Here is a 3,141-nt window from a genome sequence, read left to right as displayed (position 1 = left end):
AAACACAGAAAAATCGTCCATGAAGACCTCAATAAATTTTTCAATCATGTCCGAAAAGATGGACAGCATGCATCTTTGGAAAGTGGCAGGTGCATTGCACAATCCAAAGGGCATGCGTCTATAAGCAAAAACTCCATATGGACAAACAAATGATGTTTTCTCTTGATCTCTAGGATCAACTACTATTTGGTTGTAGCCTGAATATCCATCCAAAAAGCAATAGTAAGCATGTCCGGCAAGCCTTTCAAGCATCTGATCCATGAATGGGAGTGGGAAATGATCCTTTCTGGTGGCTTCATTGAGCTTCCTGTAGTCTATGCACATCCTCCACCCAGTGACGGTTCTTGTGGGTATGAGTTCGTTCTTCTCATTTGGCACCACAGTTATGCCACCTTTCTTGGGAACTACATGGATGGGACTAACCCATGGGCTATCAGAAATGGGGTAGATTACCCCTGCCTGCCATAACTTCATGACTTCCTTTTGTACCACTTCTTTCATGACGGGATTCAATCTTCTCTGAGCTTGAATGGAGGGTCTAGCATCCTCTTCTAACAAGATTTTATGCATGCATATGGATGAACTTATCCCCTTCAAATCAGCTAGGGTCCATCCAATGGCATCTTGATGAGTTTGTAGCACCTTGATCAATTCTTCTTCCTGTTCTTGGCTCAGGGCAGAGCTAATGATAACAGGGTGACTCTCATCACTACCCAAGTATGCATACTTGAGATTAGGGGGCAATGCTTTGAGCTCAGGTTTTGGTGCTTCCTTATCTTCTTTCACTCTCTCTGGCATGCTTAGCATGGTTGTTTCAGCAGCCTTGATGTCACTAACTTCAATATCCTTGGTGAACTCCTCCTCTGCCACTTCCTTTATTGTTTCCTCAAAAGTTTCTTGTACTGCAATGTCCACTACATCAACCCTCATGCATTCCCTTAGTGATTCTGATGGATAGCTCATTGCCTTGAATACGTTAAACACCAATTTCTCATCATGTAGTCTAAGAGTGAGTTCACCCTTTTGTACATCTATGATGGCTCCAGCAGTAGCTAGGAAGGGTCTTCCCAGAATTATTGAAGCTTTGGCTTCTTCCTCCATATCTAACACCACAAAATCAGCAGGAAATATAAAATCTCCCACTTTCACCAACAAATCCTCAACTATCCCATGAGGGAATTTAAAAGTTCGATCTGCCAATTGGAGGGCCATTCTTGTTGGTTTAGCTTCCTCAATCTTCATTCTTCTCATCATTGTTAGAGACATCAAATTGATACTGGCCCCTAAGTCACACAAGGCCTTCTCCACCATGACTTCTCCTATGATGCAGGGGATTTGGAAACTGCCTGGATCCTTCAATTTCTGAGGCAATTTGTGCTGGATGATGGCACTGCATTCTTCAGTTAACAACACAGTTTCCTCGTTCCTCCAGCTTCTTTTCTTGGTCATTAATTCCTTTAAGAATTTTGCATAGAGTGGCATTTGCTCTATTGCCTCAGCAAACGGAATGTTGATTTGAAGCTTCTTGAAAATCTCCAAGAACCTGGAGAATTGGCCATCCTTTTCACTTTTCATCAAACGTTGAGGATATGGTGCTTTAGGTGTATAAGGCTTCAGGACCTCTTTTTCTTTTTCTTTTGTTGCAGACGATGTAAAAGATTGTCCTTGTTCCTTATCTCTCACATTTTCCTTTGCTTCATCCTCTGTGGTTTCCTTTGAGATCTCCTTTAGATTCTTTCCGCTTCTGAGGGTTATGGCCTTACATTCTTCCCTTGCAATAGCCTTGGCAGCATGAGAAACGCTTGTCCCAGGGGTTTGCTTAGACAAATACGCAATTTGATTTTCTAGCTTCTGGATGGCAGCTCCTTGGTTTTGCAGGTTAGAATTTACTTCTTCCTTAAAAGCTTTCAATTCGGTTATGTCTTGACTCATGGTTGCAAGCATTCCTTCTATCCTGTTTAATTGATCTTGAAATTGTTGGTTCGGATTAGGTTGAGCAGGTTGATTATTTTGGCTATGATATGGTGGTTGAGAGTAAGTGTTTTGTGTGGCTTGGTATGATCTTTGGTTGGAGTTTTGGTATGTGGACTTGTTATGTTGGTTTTGCTGGTTTCCCCACCCAAAGTTTGGGTGGTTTTTCCAGCCTGGGTTGTAAGTGTTGGAATGTGGATCATATGGTTGCCTTTGTTGATTTCCTACATAATTGGCCTCTTCCCAATCACCTCCTTCAGTGCTTTCTTCCTCTTGATCTTGTGTGTGTATTGCAGCCACTTGTTTTGTTTCTAATTTCCTGGTGAGCTCTGCTAGTTGCTTGGCAAACACCTTGTTTTGGGCTAGAATTGTATCAACATGGTTCAGCTCCATGACTCCCTTAGTGTTGTGTCTCTCTGATGCATAGTAGTACTCGTTCTCAGCCACTGTCTCAATCACTTCAATGGCTTCTTCCACAGTCTTTTCCCTGTTCAATGAACCTCCTGATGAATGGTCTACAGCCTTCCTTGATTCATAAGACAGTCCATCATAGAAAATATGCAATTGCACCCAGTCATGGAACATGTCTGGTGGGCATTTCCTTGTCAAATCCTTGAATCTCTCCCATGCCTCGTAGAGAGTTTCACCATCTTGTTGTCTAAACGTCTGAACCTCAGATCAAAGCCTATTGACCTTTTGTGGGGGGTAGAAACGTGCCAGAAACTTGCTTTCCACCTCATCCCAGGTTGTTAGGCTCCCCCTTGGGAATGATTCCAGCCACTTAGCTGCCTTATCCCTAAGTGAAAATGGGAACAAAAGCAGTTTATATGCATCTTCCTGGACTCCATTGGACTTCACAGTGTCACAAATTCTCAGGAATTTTGTGAGATGTTGGTTTGGGTCTTCATTAGCACTTCCACCAAATGAACAATGATTCTCCACAAGTGATATTAGCTGTGGTTTGAGCTCAAAATTGTTGGCCTGAATGGGTGGTTTCTGGATGCTGCTACCACAATTCCCAGAGGTTGGGTTTATGTATGAACTAAGAACCCTCCTCTCAGGAATGGCATTGTTTCCATCAGCTCTCTCATGGTTGTGAACTTCTCTATCCATGTTGAGATCTAAAGCTTCCTCAAAATTGTCCTCAGATTCTCCTTCAGATTCCTCTTC

The 3,141-nt window shown here is 42.6% G+C and overlaps 1 non-coding gene across 1 annotated transcript; it reads left to right on the top strand.

The window, feature by feature from the left end:
* Positions 1-2,554: 2,554 nt before the first annotated feature.
* On the top strand, positions 2,555-2,658 carry LOC112788433 (small nucleolar RNA R71). Its single transcript, XR_003195796.1, has one exon. It is a non-coding gene; the product is annotated as a small nucleolar RNA R71 (small nucleolar RNA).
* Positions 2,659-3,141: the final 483 nt, after the last annotated feature.

Source organism: Arachis hypogaea, chromosome 20 (assembly GCF_003086295.3).
Source record: "Arachis hypogaea cultivar Tifrunner chromosome 20, arahy.Tifrunner.gnm2.J5K5, whole genome shotgun sequence".
NCBI lineage: Eukaryota > Viridiplantae > Streptophyta > Magnoliopsida > Fabales > Fabaceae > Arachis > Arachis hypogaea.
Note: the sequence above shows the minus strand (reverse complement) of the source record. Positions and strands in the feature narration are given on the sequence as shown.